The 24,060-nt window shown below is 38.1% G+C and overlaps 1 protein-coding gene across 1 annotated transcript in view; it reads right to left on the bottom strand.

Moving 5' to 3' along the window:
• Positions 1 to 24,060, bottom strand: part of LOC131031032 (uncharacterized) — a 34,102-nt gene that overhangs the window by 9,036 nt on the left and 1,006 nt on the right. The gene's annotated exons all lie outside the window — the stretch shown is intronic.

Here is a 24,060-nt window from a genome sequence, read left to right as displayed (position 1 = left end):
CTAATTCAACCTCGGGGTATGTGACAGCATCTCTGACGAATATAATGCTCGAAAGCAGCCAGAAGTTCCAACGGCCACAATTACAACACCTGGAAGCAACGCATGTTGACAATTGTTTAGTACCAATGTGTCTTGATGCAGTTGTTCTGGGCACGTCTCAACGTCCAACTACTGATAGAAAAGATCAGGACAAATGGGATGAGCGCAACCGCAAAGCAGTCATGCTCATTAAAATCTCTGTCACAAACGAGCAGCTACCTCAAGTACCGTCCGGAAAAACTGTGAAGGAGATATGGGATCATTTGAAGAGTCTCCATGAAACCTCTGACAAGAGCAGAGCATTCTTTTTGAAGAATATGCTCTTTTCGATTATGATGGACGAAAGGACACCTCTACAAGATCACTTGACAAAGATCAAGGACATCCGTGACCAACTTGAGGCAATTGGTCGCACAATGGAGGAAGAGGACATGGTCATCATCACTCTGAAGAGTTTGCCCAAATCTTATGAGCATTTCATCGAAACACTCAATATCACTTCCACTGACGTCGATTTGAAGTTTTTCAATCTTTGTAACAAGCTTTTACAACAAGATCGGTGGCACCAGCAGTTTGGAAGTACTACCAGTACCCCCTCCACCGAGCAAGCCTTCTCTACCAAATCTTCTACGAAGAACAAAGGGAAGGCTCCATCTTTTCAGTCGAAAGGCTTTGGTTCTTCTCAGGACAGCAACAAGAAGAAGAACATTCAGTGCAATTATTCTCATAAGTTTGGTCACATGAAAGCCGAGTGTCGAATTCGATTCACTTCTAAACAAAAGAAGCAGGGAGGGTCTCAACAAAAGGCAAATGTCGCAAAGCACTCGAAGCAGAAAGAATCTGCATTTTATGCTTTTATGGCCAAGAGAATAGCAGATCCAGTACACTCTTATGCTTGGTATATTGATTCAGGGGCTTCGTGGCATTTTACTCATCGTCAGGATTGGTTCACGAAATCTGAACCATTCTCAGATTCAGTAATCTCAAAGGAGGAGAACAGTACACAATTGCTGGTAAGGGCACTGTCCAGATTCACTCAGGAGGTAGAAATTTAATTTTTCTTGATGTCTACTATGTTCCAGGCATGGAACATAATCTCCTCTCCGTTAGTCAGATCATGAGGCATTCTCCTCAATTAGATGTTGTCTTCAGTTCATCCATCTGCAGCATTGTTGATAGGGAGACTCGTACTACAATCGCTATGGGATTCGAGGATCATGGTTTGTATAAACTTGTTGATTCCAGTGATTCTCAGAAGCACGCTCTGGTTGCTAGGAGTACATCCATCAAAACACTTTGGCATCAACGTTATGGGCACTTAAACGTGCACTATCTCTCTCAATTATATCGGGAGGGTTTGGTTGCTGGTCTACCTGAGATCCAACCTCAAAATCATGGAGTATGTGGAGCCTGTCAAGCTGAGAAGCAGCATCGGACACCATTCTCGGATGGTGATTCTTGGCGAGCCTCCAAGGTCCTTCAATTGGTTCACGCTGATGTATGTGGGCCAATGAACACTTCATCTATTACTAGTTGCAGGTACTTCTTGTTATTTGTTGACGATTTCAGTCATAAAATGTGGGTGTATTTTCTGAAAAATAAATCAGATGTGTTCAATACATTTCAGCAGTTTAAGGCCTTAGTTGAGAAAGAATCCGGCTCTCAGATTGTCACTCTAAGGTCAGATAATGGGGGGGAGTTTTGTTCCAATGACTTCTCTATATTTTGTGCTACACGTGGCATTAAGCACTAACTCACCACACCATACACCCCTCAGCAGAATGTTGTCGTTGAACGTAGAAATCGCACCATTACTGAAATGGCTTGTTCTATGATAGAGCATAGAAATGTTCCTAAGAAATACTAGGTTGAAGCAGTTTACACTGCAATCTACCTCTTGAATCGGTCACCTATACATGCTATCAAGAAGAGGACTCCTGATGAAGCCTGGTCAGGACGCAATCCTAAAGTGGTCCATTTGAAAGTCTTCGGATATATTGCTCATGTATGGATTCCAAACGCCAAGCGCGCTAAGCTGGATTCAAAGAGCCAAACACTTGTATTTACCGGTTACAGCGACAACCACAAGGCCTATAGGTTGATTGATGTGGAGACAGATCGTCTCATTTTCAGTCATGATGTTGTGGTTGATGAGACTACTGGTCCATTTATGCCTTCTACTACTCCTAATCATGCGACTCCTTCTACGAAGACTTCTAATGTTGGTGTTCGTCTTCCTCTTGGTTCACATGATGGGAGGGATTCAGAGCATTCTGACTCTGAAGATGAGGAATCTACCGATCTAGCACCACCTGATTTGTCATAGGATTTGCATCCAGATGGCTTTGTTCCGAAAACTCCAGAGGATGTTGTTCCTCCAATGCCAGATGTTGGTACTTCTACCCTTCGGCCTAAATGGTGGGCCAAGACCATAGGAGATATTTGTGATGATGAGCTTCTTGAGGATAGATCAGTTCGCTGCAAGAGAAAGCAGCAGAATACAGCCATTGCACTTATGGCCAACATCCACAGCATCCGTGAGCCCCAGACATATTCTGAGGCTAAAGGTATTCCTGAGTGGGAAAAGGCTATGGAGACAGAATACCATAGTCCTCTGAAGAATAACACTTGGGTTCTTTCTGATCTGCCTCCTGGGAAGAAACCTATCAGCTATAAATGGTTTTACAAAGTCAAGTATCATCTAGATGGTACTTGGGATAAGTACAAGGCCAGATTAGTTGCTCGAGGTTTTACACAACGGGAGGGCATTGACTACGAGGAGATGTTTGCTCCTTCTGCCAAGATGAGCACAATTCATCTTCTTCTCGCCATTGCAGCTCAATTTGGATGGAAACTTCACCAGATGGATGTTAAGAGTGCATTCCTTAACGATGAGTTGCAAGAAGAAGTTTATATGACTCAGCCTCCTGGCTTCAAGGTTCCTTGTAAGGAACATCAGGTTTGTAGATTGGTAAAAGCCCTATATGGCCTGAAGCAAGCCCCTCGAGCTTGGTACTTCAAGATTGATCAGTATTTGGTTGAACATGGTTTTCAGCGCAGTCCCTCTAACACTAATCTGTATGTCAAACTCTCTGGTGATGATATCCTTTTTCTTGTTGTCTACGTGGATGAGTTGATCATTAATGGCAATCTAGCACATTTGATTACAGCCATCAAACAAGACTTGTGCCAAGCTTTTGGCATGACACATTTGGGGCTTCTCCATTATTGCTTAGGTGTCGAAGTCTGGCAGACTGGTGACAGTATCTTTATTTCACAATCCAAGTATACCCGCAATTTGCTTGACAAGTTTCGAATGCAAGATTGTAAACCTACTTCCACACCTATGGAGAAAACGCTGAAGTTATCAGACAAGTCTGATTCACCTGCAGTAGATGAGACCGAATTTAGGCAACTAGTAGGCAGCCTCATCTACCTCACTGCCACTAGACCTAACATCTGTTTTGCTATCAACTACATCTATCACTTCATGACAGCTCCAAAAGTTGATCATTGGATTGCAGCGAAGCAAGTGCTGCGATATGTGAAAAGCACTTCAGACTATGGCATTTTGTATAGCATGTGCAACGATCCAAAGCTGATTGGTTACACTGACTCAGATTGGGCAGGATCAGTGGATGACAGAAAATCCACTTCTAGGTACTATTCAGTTTGGGTATTGGTGTCGTCACTTGGAGCAGTAAGAAGCAACAGGTCGTGGCTCTTTCCTCGACCAAAGCTGAATACAGGGGAACAATCAAGGCTGCATGTGAGGCAGTTTTGGCTCCGAAGGATGCTTTCTAACATGCAGATGCCGCAAGCAGGTCCTTCTCCCTTGTATACTGATAATCGAGGGGTGCTCAAACTGGCCAAAAATTCAGTCTTCCATGAGCATACCAAGCATGTCGAACTTCATTGTCACTACATCCGCAAGCTGGTAGAACACGGATCAGTTCAATTGCAGTATGTTTCGACAGCGGATCAGACTGCAAATATTCTCACTAAGTCTCTAAGCCCAGAAAAATTTGTAAAATTTAGGGGGCAAGTTGGTTGTGGAGACCTTAATTTTTTAAGGATTGTACATGTTGTATCAAAAAAAATTGGTAAATGGGTTACCAAAGATTCAAGCAAGAGGAAAGGAAGTATGTAACAGTTTGCACTCTTGGGAAACACCACAGGGACAAGTTTCCTGGAAGTGCATGGAGAGCAAATCAACCATTGGAGCTAATTCATTCAGATTTGTGTAATATCATGTCCAAGGCATGCCAACTAAAGGGAATGCAAGATATACTATTATTTCAAGCATAGTTGGAAAACTCAGACTCAGCAAAAACTCACTAGACCCAAAAAACTCATCTCAGCAAAAAAAACATGGCAACTTAAAAAATGTGCTTAAATTTCTTTAAAAACACAGTTTCTTTTTGCAAAATTCAAATAGAAAATATATCCAATGAGTCCATAAATGAATAGAGAAGTGCTTTCTATTAAATTTGATTAATTTGAATACAAGTTGAGTACAAAATTGCATCATCATGTGAAATCCCGATACAATACTTATTTGGCAACTATTATGAATTTACGATGATTGCCTTTGAAACCATTATCATAATTCATAAATTGCATATTAAAACATTTGACATCTTCCTCTTCCCTAGTCTAGTGAAAACATGGGGAGGTTCTAATCTTTGCACTTTGTCGTAGCTCCTTACTCGACATTGAAGGATGTGTTTGTGGCTATAATTCAGCCGAATCAAGGAACATCTCTAATGTGTTGTCTACCTTTCTTGTGCAAGGCTGAAGGTTGTATTTATTTTATTATAATAATAATGGCATTTGAATTTTTTATATTCAGACAATGATACTTCATCATCAATCAATGATATTGTGATAGTGATAAAGATAATTGTCTAACCTGTCAATTCTAGTCTCCACTGCCAAATCCCCTCATCGTAACCAAATTTCTTATATGAGAAAGATCCTAATAACTAGTGGGGGTCTAGGAGTGGAGATCCCAATGGGGTCGAGGTGTAGTGCCCCTTGTGAGGGTTTAGGGGGCAACACCCCAAGCAAGGTCGAGGGGCAATGCCCCTCATCGGGATCTAGGGGCAATACCCCTTGTGGGGTTCAAAGATAGCACCCCTAGCGTGTACCCTGTTGCAATACAAGGGTTGAGGGGCAGCACCCCGCCACCAAGCCCAAATTAAGGCCTTTGAAACCACACAAAACTTCTTGTCACACCATTTCACAATTTTATCACTTAAGAGCGAAATTTGGTATTTGGCATCTTTTTATGAAGAATGTTTGCTCTCCAAGTGTTATGTGAGGAAGCGTGAAAGGCATTCATACATTTATAGGGCAAAATAGTGAATTTTTTGACTATTTTTACGCAAAAAAAATTGTGTTATTTTTCATGTTTCCCATTTTAATGTCTAGTAAATTTTTTGAGAAACTTGCCAAGTTTTTGGAGAACACTCGCCAAAAAATCAGCAAGTATTTGCCAAAAACTTAGTGAGATTTTTTGGTAAGTAAAACCTAGGAAAAACTCATTTTGCATTTTACTCAACGAGTATGCCATCTATGAGTTCAAGTTGTTGGTGGATGAAGGTTCAACACCTATCTAGGTAAATACCTCACATAATTCTTAAATTGTTGTTACGTTCCCATATGAAAGGCTCACACCTTGAGGCCACCGTAGCAGGGACACCCTTCACCCAACCCTGAAGCTATCCATGGTAATCATTCTTTATCCTACTGTGGGTTACCCAAGCCCATCCACATTAGCCATCGCCTAGGCTTTGGCAACTCCCGAATGAAGGTGCCTTTATTTGAGCTTCTAGACCTTTGTGGCTAGTAGAATAGAAGTCTAATCCCCCTCACGACTCCTAGAAAGGGTTGTGGCCAATTCCTTTCAAAAGAGTTAGTTCTTTCTTTTGTTGGAAAGAGTTCAATAGTTTTGACCAGTAGAATAAATGTGGTTGCCGTTGAACCAATTCTCAACATTAAGGAGATTAACCCACTCTATCTTACTCCAATTTTAAACACCTCACAGAGAGGTCCTTTGGGGCTTATAGTCAAAAGAGGTGATATTCTAGTGTTGTAATGTTGGGAATTGGTAGTTGGTAGTTGGTAGTTGTATTATGTCCAAGGAAAGCATAGGTATGAAGTGATACATGATTGCATTTATACATGATTTTACTCAATAACTATGGGTTTTTTTACACAAATACAAGTGAAGTTTTTGAAGCATTCAAAATGTTTAAAGCTATAGTAGAAAAATAAAGTAGAAGATACATAAAGTGTTTAAGAACAAATAGAGGAGGTGAATTTTATCCAAAAGAATTTACTGAAATTTACACAAGGAATGGAATCAAGAGACAATTAACAGCAACTTACATAACACAACAAAATGTAGTGGGAGAGACAAATAATAGAATAAAAATGGTATCAGCAAGAAGCATGCTGGAAGTAAAGAGTACAGACAAAATGTTTTGGTCTGAAGAGTTTAACACTGTTTTTACATCATGAATAGGAGACCAACTATTGTTATAAGAAATAGGAGACTGTATGAAGCTTGCTATTGGAGAAAGCCTACAGTGTCACAATTGAAAGTATTTGGTTGTTTAGCTTACGTTCACATAGATGATAAGAAAAGATAGAAATTGAATGCAAAAAGTGAAGCATGCGTATTGACATGTTACAGTGCAGAAAGTAAAACCTACCAATTTTATCGATGTAGGCCAAGCATTATTTCAAGAGATGCTATATGAGTTGAAGAAGTAATCTATGTAGGGTATTTGATGATAGAAAAGGAAACAGTACATCAAAAAACTCAAACACCTCCCCTGAACATCTCAGAAACCTACATATATCCTCCCCATCTAGCACTTAAAAGGTGATTTTATTTAAAATAGGATTTTTTTTTAATTTGAATCACTAACCCTAACGCTAATAGTCTAATGTCCCACCCACACCCTGTTGTTTGTAACTAGGGTTATGTATGGGTTCGGATGTTGCCTTGAACCCCCTTTAGGTCCGGGCCCTATCCTAGGGTAATGTGACTCTAATATATGCCCAGCCCAATCCTAAACACACGCCACCTAATTAAATTAGCACCAAAAACCAAAGGAGGCCAACTTGCAATCAAGGATTTCAATGTGTATAAATAAGAGACATTTGCAAGTCAATAATCATCAAGTTCGAATCTCATACAAATGCGAATTAGCTCTGCTGTGCGAATTCTTCAAGAAGGGTGCGAACTTAACTTCAAGGAAGAGTGCGAACCTATCCAGATTGGTGTGAAATTGTCCAAGAGGACATAGTGGATTTTGATGCAAGTTTTGAAGCATGCAAAGGGACAGATCTGATATGTGAAGATCAGATTCAAGCTAAGTATTGTACTTATGATTTAGAGGAGAATATATAATCTGACCTGTGGGTCTTTCATGTTGGGTTTTTCCTCCTTGGAGATTTTCCCAGGGTATGCTTGTTTGTCTACTGTTTTATTTTTTATTTATGTTGGCTTATTAAATACTGCAAATCTGATTACAATCTAGGGCATAATTAATTTATGTTGGCTTATTAAAATACTGCAAATCTGGTTACAACCTAGGGCATAATCAATTATATAAATCTGATTAACATACCTAGGGTTTAAAATTACATGGTATCAGAGCCAAGGTTATTCTAACCCTCAGATTTCAGTAAGCTCTTACCTTCAGGTTGCTGTTCGTCTTTTATTAAGATAATGACAGGGGTGAAGTTAGCGGGCATCATCGGGTCCTCATCAAGGAGTCATTCTTTAATTCATTGTGGAGATTCGAGTGATAAACAAAAAAAAGAGGTGTCTTCTCACAAATGACACGAACTCTTGAGAAGAAGAACAACCTCTCATCATTTGAGGTAGGATATAAGACACCATTCCAATGCCCAAGGAGACATAATAAGATTCAGATTTCTACATCTCTCTCAGCAGAATTGGGTTGAACTCCAGTGATATCGTTTCCTGTACACATACATCTAATTGATGACCATTTCTGCATAAGGGTATCTGTATATTTCTGCATATTCATTATATTGTATTCTGTATATTTTAATCGAATACTGCCGTTCTGGATATCCTTGTTAAACAGTATATTATGTTCATACCTGCTAAAATAAATCTGAATTATGAGATATTACTGTTGGTATTCTGAGTATTAATTTTATGATAGAGGAAGAGAAGTGACAGTTAGAGGAAAACGGTGATGGGGTCACCTTCTAGGCATGCCACCTCATGGTATAAGACTGGGGAGTCCCATGAGGCCAAAGGGGTACGGAGGGTGCTGCCTTTGGGCCTATGAAGGATGGACTTCCAGGGCACCCTACTGTGACAGCCCTCCTACTCTTCATCATAATGAATTGATGTGTAAATCATGAGGCATAGGACAAGGATTGCATGATTAGGGAAAATGGTGATAGGATACCTCACTGGGTTCTCCACCTCAGATGGTATGGTAGATTTATTTGCTACTAGTCATGCAACTGCTATTTTGTATTGCTAACAAAATCAGTTGTATACCCACCAATCTTCAAACCCTAGCTGACTGTGCTAAGGCACATCAAGAGGAGATTGTGAATCATGGATTTTGAAGATAGACTGCAAAGATAGTTTCTTTTGGGGAAGCTTTCGGTTCCAGTGTCAGTGTTAACTAAACATCAACAGGTGTATTTTCCTTTATTCTTTATTAACTTTGTGATGAGAGACTTTATGATAATTGAAGATTAAGTATTCCTGTTGAATAACTTTGTCAATTTGTTTACATAGGGTTTCATTTGCTTTTGTGTTTACTTAGTTTTGTAAAACCCTTGTTGGGTTGTGTGAAAGGAAAAAGATATTCTCCTTGATTTAACCCGTGTTGGGCCAATCATGTTGTGAGGTTCCCTGTGACAGGTGTTTATCCTTGGAGGTCTGCAAGCAAGTTTGTGCCTATGTTATCCCAAGTTAACATACTTATTGCATTTGAGCTCATGTCATTAAATGTTGTGGCAAATGCAGTTTTATTATGTGCCAGTTATCTGTTAAAATAACTGCATGACAGATTGCTTTCAATTAATTGGTTATGATAATGCTCCTTCCTACATAGTAGAAGTTAGAATGTATTGTTGATTTCTTAGGACTTTTCTATCGATAACATTTATTGGCAATCTTGCTGTGTAATCTCTTGATGGAATTTATCCCCATCTTATCTCAACAATTGTGCTATGGGTCCACCTTATTGAAAGATAGATGGACAGGATCCTTGAGATTAACATAAAAGATTGATTGTGCAGAAGTTAAGGAGGAGCGTCTCCTTCTGAGTTGGTATACTCTAACCTATGTTGGTTGATTACCTTTTATTATGAGTATTAGCATGTAATTCTTTTCTTGAGTCAAGCATTTTGTTCCTTTTTCAATTTCATCATAGAGTATGATTTCCTATCCCGGAGTATAGGAAATTGATTGGATCTTTCAGTGGCTTGGAATGCTTCTGAAACAGGGCATACTAAATCTACAAGGGAAATTATTGGGATGGGCATACACTCAAAGGAAGTTCAAGTACCTTGGAAGCTATGATTGGACACAACTGCTGCTGAGAAGGAGTTCCAGCTATTTTGGTATATCTTAAGGGGTTATGAGATTCAGGTGTGCAGATTGAAGAAAGCTCTGTATGGCCTCAAACAGGACTCTCATGCTTGGTATGAAAGAATACTTGTTAAGTTTAGAATTTTGTAAAATGATGCTGACTCTAACATCTACTTTAAGTCATACAATGATGAAATGCTAATTATAGTTCGATATGTGGATGATTCATTTCTTACTGGTAAAGATGAACTTATCATTAGATGTAAGAAAGAACTAGCTTCAGAATTTGAAATGAAGGACTTAGGTTTAACGCATTATTTTCTAGGTCTGGAAGTATGGCAAAGGTCTAACGAAATTTTTCTAAGTCAAGGAAAGTATACTATTGTTATTTTTGAAAAGATTTAGAATGATGGATTGTAAACCCATGTCTACTCCTATGGAATCTAACTTAAAGAAGTTAAGTGTTTCTGCAGCTAACTCTGATTTTGCAGATCCATCAGAGTACAGGCAGTCGATTGGATCACTGATGTATCTAGTTAACACTAGACCAGACATATGCCTTGCAGTGAATGCTCTCAGTCAGCTCATGAGCTTGTCCAAACATGTTTATCGTGTTGTAGCCAAGCACATCATAAGATATTTGCGAGGCACAGTTGATTATGGGCTGAAGCTGCTTAAGTTCAAATTGGTCAAGAAGTATTACGGAAAAGGAAAACTCTTCAAGCATTCACCCACTGCGATCTCTTGGACCTACAGGGACAGTCCTCAGTGGCATTAAGTATTACTGTAGATAAATACATTGTTGCAAGTGTTGCATCGAGAGAAGCAGTGTGATTTCTTAAAATTCTTCTTGTGCTATTTTGATTTATTATCAGGGTTGTATATTGCTGCCTGACAATTTAGTGTTTTATGGCAGGACAGTCCTATGTTGCAGATGTCCTCACCAAGTCTCATAAAGCTTGAGATAGACTTGGAGCTGTGGAGAACACCGCCTTGGTTGAGAGGGAGTCTCAATCTCTGTGATACATTGTGTTGTATCAACCTCTGCGGGCAATGTAAAATGGTAGAAAAGATCCTCTCCACCCTCTGCAGGCAATGTAAGGTGGATCCAGTCTATGCTTGTGTGCGAGATGGAAGACTATGTTATGTAGTTCCATTCTATGCTTGTGTGCAAGATGGAAGACTACAATATTCTGATTATGTCTATTCCATTTCTTGCTTGTGTGCAAGATGGAAGATTATGATGTTACATTCTTCTTTGAGAGAAGACTGAGGTAAAGACAATGAATGATGGATATGCGTGATCGATGACATGGAAAGACTCCATGATGTGCATGAATAAATTATGTATGTATTCATGACTTGCAAGTGTGCATGTTAAAGTTTGAAGTCATCCTCCACCGGCATTACAAGATGGATACTATGGGATATTGTGCAAAGAGGAGCAAAGAGGCACCATTCAGCTAAAGTATATTAGCACAGATGAACAGGTTGCCGATATCCTTACCGAACCCTTATCCAGAGTGAAGTTCGAATACTTCAGAGACATACTTGGTATTGTGGAAAACGGAACCCCGATTGAGAGGGAGCTTCAATCTCATCGACTATTTGTAGCACTTTGAATCATTCCTTGCTTGTGTGCAAGAATGAATTACATCCAATCTATGCTTGTGTGTTAGACGATAATTGTAATAATGTAAAGACCCACTGGTGTATTACACTTTCTATGCTTGTGTGCTAGAACCATCCTATGCTTGTGTGCTAGAACCATCCTATGCTTGTGTGCTAGGTGGAAGATGTAATTCTATGCTTGTGTGCTAGATCCATTCTATGCTTGTGTGCTAGATGGAAATTAAAGGTTCAGATTATGTATTCTCCTCCTCCCTAGTTAAGAGGGAGTGTTGTTTGTAACTAGGGTTAAGGCAACATCCGAACCCCCTTTAGGTCCGGGCCCTATCCTAGGGTAACGTGACTCTAATATATGCCCAGCCCAATCCTAAACACACGCCACCTAATTAAATTAGCGCCAAAAACCAAAGGAGGCCGACTTGCAATCAAGGATTTCAATGTGTATAAATAAGAGACATTTGCAAGTCAATAATCATCCAGTTCGAATCTCATACAAATGCGAATTAGCTCTGCTGTGTGAATTCTTCAAGAAGGGTGCGAACTTAACTTCAAGGAAGAGTGCGAACCTATCCAAATTGGTGCAAAATTGTCCAAGAGGACATAGTGGATTTTGATGCAAGTTTTGAAGCATGCAAAGGGACAGATCTGATATGTGAAGATCAGATTCAAGCTAAGTATTGTACTTATGATTTAGAGGAGAATATATAATCTGACCTGTGGGTCTTTCATGCTGGGTTTTTCCTCCTTGGAGGTTTTCCTAGGGTATGCTTGTTTGTCTACTGTTTTATTTTTTATTTATGTTGGCTTATTAAATACTGCAAATCTGATTACAATCTAGGGCATAATTAATTTATGTTGGCTTATTAAAATACTGCAAATCTGATTACAACCTAGGGCATAATCAATTATATAAATCTGATTAACATACCTAGGGTTTAAAATTACACACCCTAAACAATTCAAAAACAGCTATAAAAGTTGTCTTACCCTCATTATTTAGATGAGTCAAATTCTTCAACTTTACTATCGGTGCTTTGTAAAGAAGTTTAATTAGAAAGAGCAAGGACTTGGTGTTGGAGAAAACATAGTGATAAAATTATGAAAATGGCAAGCACCAAGAAATTCCATATTCTCTCAAAGGCTTTAATTTAAGCTTAATGGCAGGGGCTCCACCACTCAACCCCACCTTATACCATGAGAGAGAATATACCAAGGGCACTTCCCTTGGAACCTAAGGGGAGCGATTCCCCTCAACCTTGTTGGAGTGGAGCCCCCAAACCCCCAACAACCTCTATTCCCCTACAGTCCCCAAATCAAAATTCCCCTCCCCACCAATCTGGTGCCTATCCACCTATAATCTTATTTTGAAAAATTATGGAAGTGTGCAATTTAAGTATATCTAATGTTGATCACCTAATTTATGTAGAAAATTCAAATAGGATGAACAAAGAATTCAAAGAGGCAATAATGAAAGAATTTGAAATGACTTATTTAAGACTTACAGAATATTTTCTTGGCATGGAGGTGCACCTCTTTCATGGTAAGATCTTATTTGTCAAATTAGGTATATTCAAAATATGTTTATGAAGTTTAATATGCTAGATTGTAAAGAAGTCAACACACCAATTGCATATGGATTAAATCTGCTGAAAAAGATGAATCATTGAAAATAGATGAAAGAACATATAGAAGCATTGTAGGAAGTTTAATGTATAACAGCTACAAGGCTAGATATTATGTTTAGAATATTATTGGTTTCAAAAAATAAAAGTGAACTTATAAAAAGTCATTTACAAACAGTAAAAAGAATACTAAGGTATGTGAATGGAACAAAGAACCATGGAATCTGTTATTATTCAATTGAAGATTCAAAGTTGTTTGGTTAAATTCATATTCAGATTGGGTAGGATTATCAAATGATAGAAAAGTAAAGTACTTCAAGAAATTGTCTTATATTAGGAAGTGGATCAGTTACATGGATCTCAAAAAAGAAAAATACAGTTGCATTATCTAGAACAAAAGAAAAGTATGTTGCATTAACAACAGCATGTAGACAAGCAAAGGATTTGACAACAAAGTTGCACATATGAGAGTTTGACATCAAGGTGGAGAATGTAGGAAAATTTGATATAATATCAACAAAATGCTGATGAAGTTAAGAGATATTGGTGAAGTCCAGTGATGCTAATGAAGTTAACTGATGTTGACGAAGTTGAACTATTGCCACTAGAGTCATCTATTCTACAGTTCCCTGGAAATTTCAGGTATATTTTCTTCTAACTTGAAGCACTGCAATTAATTCAGTCATTTGTAGATTGCAAATGCAGCAAGTTCTTGCAATTTTCCCATGTCCCCAAATAATCACAGGTTTAACTCACCAGAATTCCACATTGAGTTTTTCAGTGAGTACTCACTGAAAACTCAACGAGTCCAACAATTTTGAAGAGCACTAAAATAATGAGAAGGGGGGTGAATCAGTATATTATGAAATTTCATCCTTTTAAAAATTGATTAAGTAATCTTAATGCCTTTTTAAAACCTAATCAACACATATGCAAGCTTTAGCAAATAAGGACACCAAAGAACACAAAATTTACATGAAAACCCTAATGTGAAAAACCATGCAATACATGCTTATATATAAATATCTTCTTTTACAATGTTTGTAGGCACCAACCACTAACTTTGTTTCTGAAGTACCAACTCCCATTTCTAAATTTGTGAGCACCAACTCACTAGAGACACCAATCCCCACAATTTGTAGGCACCAACCTACTGGAGCCACCAACCCCCACTGCTACGCACCAACTTAGTGAGAGACACCAATCTCTCCTTTAGGAAGCACCAACTTCCGAAATATGGTTCCACCTTCAAAAAGTTGCTTCTTCAACGCATGATGGATATTATGATGATAACATTTTTCTTCTTCACCAAATCTGCATTCTAATTTTCTTCTCAAAACTTCATAAGATCTTATTCACCAATCTGCTATTAGTTCTTCTTTAAAATTGCACATAAACCTCCTTGAATCTCTCCTTTAAAATTACACATAAACTTCTTTGAATCTCCATGTTTTTCTTCACAAATCTGCCTTAAATCCTTTTACGAATTGCTTTAGAACTCTTGTCAAATCTGCTTTGAAACCTTTCATTTATTCTCTCCATTATGCTTCATTTCTGCATATACTCTTCTTACAATTCTCTCTTCATCTGCTTATGTATTTGATATAATTGCTTTTCCTCTCACACTTCTCTTGAAATCTACTTCTTTTATTTCTCACATAATTCGTATTGCATGCAACACACACTTCACTCGATCATTCCCAATCTCTCATCTGATATGATCTTTCCATTTACAATCCTCTGAAAATCAGGTGTATATATATTGATTGTCTTTAGAAATTACATACACCACATACACACTTCTTGCACTCTTCTCAAACAACGAATTGCATCTCCTTTTAATATCTTTCATATGCCCTTTCAAAAAAGTTGTGACTTTTCAACAACCATTAAATGGTTGTCTCTTCTTTTTAAAATTAACGATTAAATAAAACCTTTTCTTTTAACCATAATTGCACCTTTCAAGATAATATTTATTTATTTGCTTTCATAAGCATTGTTTTCCCATAAACATAAGCGCTGCTCCTTAATCACTATTACTTTTAAAAATGCTTCTCTTTAATTTTATCGCTGCCTATTAGTTAGACTTCATCACATTATAATGCATATTAATTTCTTTTATTTAAATTGCTGTAGTTTATATTTGAAGTCTGCTTATTAATAAGAGCGCTACCACTTTCACCGTATAGACACTGCCTTATGAAGTTGCTTCTTCAATCATACAGATCGCTGCATCAACATGTTATAATCCTTATCTATAGTATGTCACTGGGCATTGTCTTTTATTTCTGTTTGTCACTGCTTGTTTCATAGACATATGATCGCTGCTTATAATGATATCTATTACCGTTCCTTTTTTAGGTCGCTCATAAACTATTACAAGAAGTAATTGGTAAAAAACTTGATTGATTATTTACAAAGATCAAAAAGATCTTAGAGAGTTACATGGACGATGTTTCTAAATAAGAAACAATCGTAAAATAGAAAGAATCTAATATTACAATATATTTACATAATTGACCATTAATTAATAAAAATACAACATATTTTAACACCCTCCCAAAATGGTCAATCGGTCAACAACACCAAGCTGCCCCTTGAATTTAGCAAACTTATCTGGGCTGAGAGACATGGTGAGAATGTTTGCAGTCTGATCCGCAGTTGGAACACATTGCAATTGAATTGATCCGTCTTCAACAAACTTCTGAATAAAATGACAATGAGTTTCTACATGCTTAGTTCTTTCATGGAAGGCGGGATTCTTGGCAAGTTTGAGAACTCCCTGATTATCACAGAACAAGGGAGTCGGGCCTGCTTGATATATTTGCATATCTGCAAGCATCCGATGAAGCCAAACTGCCTCACAAGCTACCTTAACTGCTCCTCGATACTCTGCGTCTGTTGAGGAGAGAGCCACTGCCTACTACTTTTTACTAGTCCATGTGACTGCACCAGATACCAAACTGAACACATATCCAAATGTTGATTTCATGTCATCAACTGAACCTGCCCAATCTGAATCTGTGAAACCACGGACTCTAGGATCATGACTCCTAGTGTAAAGAAGTCCATAATCAAAAGTGCCCTTCACATAACACAGCACACGCTTCGCTGCTACCCAATGATCAACCTTGGGGGCTGTCATAAAGCATGAAATGTAGCTCACTGCAAAACTGAGATCAAGTCTAGTGGTAGTGAGATAGATGAAACTACCCACTAGTTGCCTGAAAGTTGTTTCATCTACAGGAGAAGAATTAGACTTGGCTGACAACTTCAGTCCTGTCTCCATAGGCGTGGAAGCAAGTTTACAATCCTGCATTCGAAACCTGTCAAGCAAGTTCCTGGCATACTTAGACTGAGAAATAAAAATGCTACCATCAGTCTGCCAAACCTCAACACCTAAAGAATAATGGAGAAGCCCCAAATCTGTCATGTTAAAAGCCATGCACATGTCTTGTTTGATTTCTGCAATCAAATGTCCTGAACAGCCAGTAATGATCAAGTCATCAACATAGACAACAAGAAAGAGAACATCATCACTAGAGTGTTTGATATATAGATTACTGTCAAAAGGGCAACGCTGAAAACCATGAGCAACCAAGTACTAATCAATCTTGATGTACCATGCTCGAGGAGCCTATTTGAGTCCATAGAGTGCTTTCATGAGTCTACATACTTGATGTTCTTTGCCAACATCCTTGAAACTAGGAGGTTGCGTCATGTAGACTTCTTCCTGCAACTAACCGTTGAGGAAGGCACTCTTAACATCCATCTGATGGACTTTCCATCCAAACTGAGCTGCAATAGCGAGAAGACGAATTGTACTCATCTTGGCAGTAGGAGCAAAAGTTTCCACATAAACAATACCCTCTCGCTGTGTGAATCCTCGAGCAACCAATCTAGCCTTGAATTTATCCAAGGTACCCTCTACATGATACTTGACCTTATACACCCATTTGCAGCTAATGGGATGCTTCCTTGCAGGAAGATCAAAGAGAACCCGAGTGTTGTTCTTCAGAAGGCTCCGATATTCTGCGTCCATTGCCTATACCCACTCTGGAATCCCTTTCGCCTTTGTATAAGTCTAAGGCTCGTAAATACTATGAATGTTGGCCATGAGAGCAAAATTGATTGTAGATTGTTGTTTGCTCTTGTTTCTGGATGATCTAACCTCAATGAGCTCATCAAGACGAAGATCACTAATGGTCTTAGCCCACCATTTACGTCGGAGAGTAGAAGAACCAACATCAAATGCAGGAGGAATAACTGGAATTGGAGTTGGAACAGGTGGAAGATTAGCATCATCCGGAGGAAAATTAGGTAGTGCATCATCAAATTCAAAATTTGCATCATCCCTCCCATTAGGTGAACCACATGGAAGACGGACACCCAAATCAAAAGCCTTCAAAGGCTAATCCTCATAATGTTGCTCAGACGAGGAAAGCTAATATGGTCCTCCTTCTTCATCAAAGACAACATCACGACTGAAGATAAGACGATCAGTGTCTACATCAATCAGCCAATAAGCCTTGTGGTTGTCACTGTACCCTGTAAACATAAGCTTTTGACTCTTGGAATCCAACTTGGAGCGCTTGGCAACTAGAATCCATACATATGCTAAAGAGCCAAAAAAACTCAGATGACTGATCCTGGGTTTCCAACCAGTCCAGGCCTCCTCAGGAGTCGTCCCCTTAACAGCATGAGTGGGAGACATATTAAGGAGATAGACTGCAGTGTATATTGCTTCTGCCCAATACTTTTTAGGAACATTCCTGTGTTCCAACATTAATCTAGCCATTTCTGTAATGGTGCAGTTGCGATGTTCTACAACGTTGTTTTGTTGAGGGGTGTATGGTGTGGTTAACTAATGTTTTATGCCATGTGTATCACAAAAATTGGAGAAAGCAGTAGAACAAAACTCCCCCCATTATCAAACCTAAGAGTAAGAACAACCAAACTCTTTTTCTACTAAGGCCTTAAATTTCTGAAATACAGGAAACACATCTGATTTCTATCTAGGAAAGTACACCCACATTTTATGACTGAAATTATCAACAAAAAGCAAGAAATACCTACACCCAGTAATAGAAGGTGTATTCATTGGACCACATACATCAACGTGGACCAATTGTAGTACCTTAGAGGCTCGCCATGAGTCACCATCCTAGAACGGTGTCTTGTGCTGCTTCCCAACCTGACAAGCTTCATAAACTCGTTGATTCTGAGTTTGAATTTCAGGTAGGCCATGTACTAAATCTTCCCGGACAAGCTGAGCAAGGTAGAGAATGTTCAAGTGACCATATTGTTGATGCCGGAGACTGTTGATAGAGGAGGATTTAGCTGCAAAAGCATGCTCAAGAGAATCACCTGTATCCACAAGTCTGTATAGACCATGATCCTCGATGCCAACAGCTACAGTGGTGTGTGTTGCACAATCAACAATCGAACACTTGTGTGCACTAAATATCACATCAAGCTGAGGAGAATGCCGCGTGATCTGACTCACTGATAGTAGGTTTAGTTCCATGCCAGGAACGTAGTATACATTGAGGAATATAAGATTCCTCCCACCAGACTGTATCTGAACGTTGCCCTTGCTGACAATGGTATACTCTTCACCTCCTCCAAAAATGACTAAATCAGTATAGGGAGAGAATTCTTTAAACCAATCACGTCGATGAGTGAAATGCCGAAATGCACCAGAATCTATATACCACATAGAGACTTCACATGGCCTGCAGGTCTTTTAGCCATGAAGGCATAAAAGGCAGACTCTTTCTGCTATGTGTGCTTAGCGACATTGGCTTTAGGCTGAGACCTCCCATGCTTTCGTTGTTCAAAAGCTATCCGATTGCGACAATACTTGATCATATGGCCATATTTATGACAATAGTTGCATTGAACCTTCTTCTTCTTCGAACCATCCTGAGATTGACTGGAACCCTTCTACTGAGATGAATAAGATTTGCCTTTATCCTTGTGAAAGGATTTGGCTGCAAAGGCTTGCTCTGAGGAGGATGAAGTGGCACTACTACCAAACTGTTGTTTCCAATGATCCTGCTGCAGAAGTTTGGTGCACAACTCTAGAAATTTCAGATCAACATTTGTTGAAGAAATGTTGAGAATTTCTATTAAGTGCTCATAGGATTTAGGTAGACTTTTCAAGGTTATTACTACCATATCCTCTTCCTCCATTTTTTGACCAGTAGCTTCGAGTTGATCTCGAATGTCCTTAATCTTCGTGAGATGCTCCTGTAAGGACATACGTTAATCCATCATGATGGAGAACAACTGGTTCTTCAGGAAGAACACTCAGCTTTTGTCGGATGTCTCATGCAATTCCTTCGGATGCTTCCAGATTTCTGATGCTGACTTGCGAAAGGGAATCTGAGGCAACTGGTCATTTGTGACAGAGAGCTTAAGGAGCATGACAGCTTCCTGATTCCGGTCATCAAACTTGTCCTAATCTGATCCAGTTGTGGTAGGAGACTCTTTTCCCAAAACAAGATCATCAAGGCCACGATATTCAAAAATAGTCAGCATGCACTGCTTCTAGGTGTTATAATTCTCGTCGTTGAATCTCTAATTGCCTTCCAGCATTAAGTTGGTCAATGACGCCATCTTGCACGCTTCCCAATGCATGAAAAACGAAAATCAAAGAAGAGACGGTAGCATGGAATCTGAGGCATAAATCCCAATGCAGCAAACAAAGGCAGGTACATACTTTAAAAAAAACATATGAAGTACGACTGGCACGAATTCCAAGAAAAAATTTGACTAACCCAAAAAAAACTGATGAAGACCCAAAAAACTACACAAAGAACCCACAAAGAGTCTGTGGTTTAAATTTTATTCTGACCAAAAAATCTGAGGGTTTTGATAAAACCCTAGTCAGCTAAAACCCTAGCCGCAAAAAATACAAAGCCGCAAAAAAAAAACAAAGCCATGGAAATTCACGACATCACACAAGGCAAAACCGTCGTCGCACGCGTGTAGAAAAGAGCACCAAAAATGCGACTTAGAAAAATTGCATCGAACAAGACAAGGGAAAAAACGTGGGTCGTAAGTTGAAGGTCGCGAAATGTGCACAGACAGTGCGAAAAAACGCATCGCGCAGAAGAACAAACGTGGGATGAAGCAAAAAATCGCAACACGCCGTGTCCCACGAAATTCATCACACATAGCCTGCAAAATCACGTCACGAAAGCAAAAGACCGCGAGAGGTCGTGCGATGAAGACGCGCACAGGTGCAGAAGTCGCGAAAATAAATCGTGAGCTGAGGGTAAAACACAGAGGTGATGCGACAAGCGGAAAATGACGCCGAAAACAAAAAATCATCACAAAAAAAAAACCCTTTTTTTTTCAAAACCCTCGAGTTGCAAGCCCTCAAAAATTCGTATTTCATAAAACCTTTAAAAAGTTCTATTTTTAGAAACACGAATTTTTTCTTCTTTTTTTTTTACTTTCAGGCTCTAATACCATATTACAAGAAGTAATTGGTAAAAAACTTGATTGATTATTTACAAAGATCGAAAAGATCTTAGAGACTTACATGGACGATGTTTCTAAATAGGAAACAATCATAAAATAGAAAGAATCTAATATTACAATATATTTACATAATTGACCATTAATGAATAATAATATAACATATTTTAACACAAGTACTATAAGGTTTCCACAATCCATGCTGATATTCAATAATTTCTTCTGGATTTGATTGTGCATGCAAATTTTAAAAACAAATCCAATGTTACTTCTGATAAACAAATCCAATGCTAGTTTATTCGGATGATGTGGAATATAAATATTTCTTAATCACTGCATCTATTATTGTTTTATTGTAAACTATATACAGGTTGCTCTTTTGTATTTGCTAGACCAACTGAACCTTACCATATTGTATTCTTGTTTACCATGAATCTTCTTTGGCACTCGCTGCATATTGGAGTATTCACTTAGCATTATAAATCGAAATACTATCATCGGTTTTAGGAGGTCATCAGCTATCTTTATAATGGATTGGCCATATTGAATTAAGTCGACTTTATTAAGGATATGATATTTCCATTGTTTCTATCATAATCTTCAGATTACTGATTTCTTTTGATCCTTCTTGCAAACAATAATCTTTGTAGTCGCTGATCTAAAGTCTTATCTGCTGTGCATTATCACATATGGTACTCGCACTCTTTCATCACTATGTATTACTTGTAACGAATCATTGTTTTTAGCATATAAACATTGCTTTTGATGGATCGCTGTCCTCCTTATTTCAACCACTCCATAATTACATCTCTTCTTAAGAGAGTCGCTTGTTGTTCTTTGTCTTTAGCACTGTCCTTTAGTCACTATAATCACCGCTGCCATTAACTTTCTCAATTTTCTTGATTATGTCTTTACTTGTAAATTGATCAGAAATTTCTTTGCCATCTTTGCTTTTTCAAACTTCCTTTCTCATGTTTTATATAAAGATAACTTCATATTATGTTGCTTGCTCTATGGATATGTTGCTTATTGCTTTAATAAGAGACACAACTGAATAGCTTCATCCAGAACCGATTTGGATATTTCTTATGGTCCAAAATTGCAGTGTTAAAACCATTCTCTATGCTCCTCGGTTTTGATGATTCTCCAGTTCCTTTAAAGTGACGTAGTCCTTGTGAAGCACTACATTTTCTTTGACACAAAAACTCTAATCTTCAAATCTTTGTTCCAAAAGTTTAAATCTTTACTTTAAACTTTAAGATGATTGCTGCACTTTTTGACTTCTCTTCTTTCAATCTTGTAAACCTTATCTCTAATTTCTTTGACATCAACGACATTGAATTCCAATCATCTATGTACACTTGACATCAATGACAACATTTCCAACAAACTTGACTCACCACCTAACAACGCATCAAAAACATGGAAAAAAATGTGGGTTTAGCACTCCAAAAACTTCATTTTGGAGGCTTTATAAGTATCATTTTTGCCTTTTACAAAACTATGAAAATGGTATGCAGCATGAAGATCTGAATGGTTTTAAAAACCCCACAAGAGGCGCTGCCCTCAGACCCTTGCAAGGGGATGAGCCCCTCGACCCCACTAGTGGAATTGCCCCCAAAATCCAAACAAACTCATTTGATACTTTCGTATCTGTATTGTGCATAAACTTTATGTTTATTTTTTCAATATTTCAAGTGTCTTTTAAAGTTGAGAAGTTTTGACCGAATCATAAATTTTTGGCTTGCTGAGTACTCTCCAAGTGCAAGTTTGAGTCTGCAAACTATGCAGTCAACATATATTTTTTAGAAGATAAATATAGGTTTTTAGTTATACTTAAATTGTTGCTTTTAGATGAATTCAGCTGCTGTTTATAAGAGATGATTTTTGATATTTTTAGCAATTATTTATAGGAGATCAATCTGCTGATTACAACTAGTTTTAATTGTTTTTCGCTTTATCACCCAGCTTGAAAAACTGAATGAGTGCTTAATTTAGTTGTTCTTGTTTTTCTGTTAATTTTAGTCAATAGTTAATTCTATAATAATTGCCCAATTGCTGATTATTTTGTAATGAAAATCAGAAGTGACTATGTTATGGGACTTTATCCCCATAAAAGAGAATTTATTGGAGAACAGTACAGGAAAGGGGAACAATTAGACAGAGCACACGAGAGGGAATAGTTAAGGTCTTTGGCTGGGCATTGGGCATTGGAGAAGGGGCACACAATGTGTGTCCAACTCGGGGTACAACATACACCCGCAAGTTTCCTGGCTAGGGCTGCATTTTTCATGCCGTGAAGGCAAGTGGGGTTCTGTCTAAGAACTGTGTCCTCCTGGAGTGCTTCCTTGCCATGGAAAGCCTGGACCTGTAACTGATTCTCTGCGTACCGGATAGCAGCCCTCTCCAGATTTCACAGATATATATTGAAATATATATTTGCAGTTACTGATATCGCATTGTTTAATTTATTGTTGCACATTAATGTTATTAATGTTTATTCATGAAATATTTGCTGCATATTATCATTGTTATACTTTAACTTTATTAAGAGATGAATGTACTTATATTAAATAAATTACCTTTAAAGTGCATTTAATAGTGTATAAGAACTTTATATTAATAAATTAATTACAAATAAATTTACTTGGGGTAAAATGGGGATTACAGATTATTTGTAATAAAATTGAGTTTGGAAGAAGTGATTCAAGGAGGTCAGTTCAGCATAATAGATAAATTCGGTATATGATTTCAGTATCACCCCTGCTCCATATAAAAATTTCTATAAAACCCATTTTCCCAAGTAGACACGGACATGAGGTTGTGGTATCCTGTACTGATCTATAATATCGCATGTTTCTTATGCTTGCTAGAGATTCACAGATTTTTAAGTTGCCCTACTTAAAGTGTACTTCAAATCAATTGAGATAGAATATAAGACTATACTAGAATTAATGTTCATAAAGCTGTTGAAAGGAAAAAAGGTGTTGTTACTGCATAAACAAGATGAAAACAACAGTGGAAACAGTAAAGTACAGCAACTATTAAAAAAAGGTACAATAAAAATAAAATAATCTGGAAACTCTTGCATAGGAAAATCAACTGAAAGTGGCAAATGTTCAACTTCCTCTCCTTCCTTTGGCCAAAATAGTTGCAAAGAGCTCAGATGAAGCATGCTACAGAAATACCCTTAAAACTATGATCATTTAAGCAACTCACCACAAATCTTACTCCAACAGCCAACTAAAACTTCCTAACTCTTCTTTTCACACTATCTCTCATTTCTTGTAATTGGGCTAACGCATCTTACTTAGATGTCATGTTGTGAATTAAAAGGACCCCCGACCATGATGGGAATGTGAAGAGACATAGTCCTCTGATGCTTTGAATAAAAACCACGAGCAAAGTTGCCAATACGCAACTGCTGCACCACTTAAAAAACTGCCATAACGTGTGCAAAACTACCACGACAGATGCAAAACCACCCCAACCACAATGCAACCCTAACCATATTGCATCTTACAGTTGTGTCACTGTACAAATGCTCCCTGTCTCAACTGTTTTTCTGATGGAATTCTCATTGATTAACGAGATGAAAAGTCTTCTGGGTCACAAAGAGTGGGTACATCTGAGTGCAAATCATGTCTAAAACCTTTAAAGTATGATCTAAGTGTACCCACT

This window comes from Cryptomeria japonica, chromosome 3 (genome assembly GCF_030272615.1).
Source record: "Cryptomeria japonica chromosome 3, Sugi_1.0, whole genome shotgun sequence".
NCBI classification, from domain to species: Eukaryota; Viridiplantae; Streptophyta; class Pinopsida; order Cupressales; family Cupressaceae; genus Cryptomeria; species Cryptomeria japonica.
The sequence above is the reverse complement of the archived record's forward strand: the minus strand, read 5'-3'. Positions and strand labels throughout refer to the sequence as shown.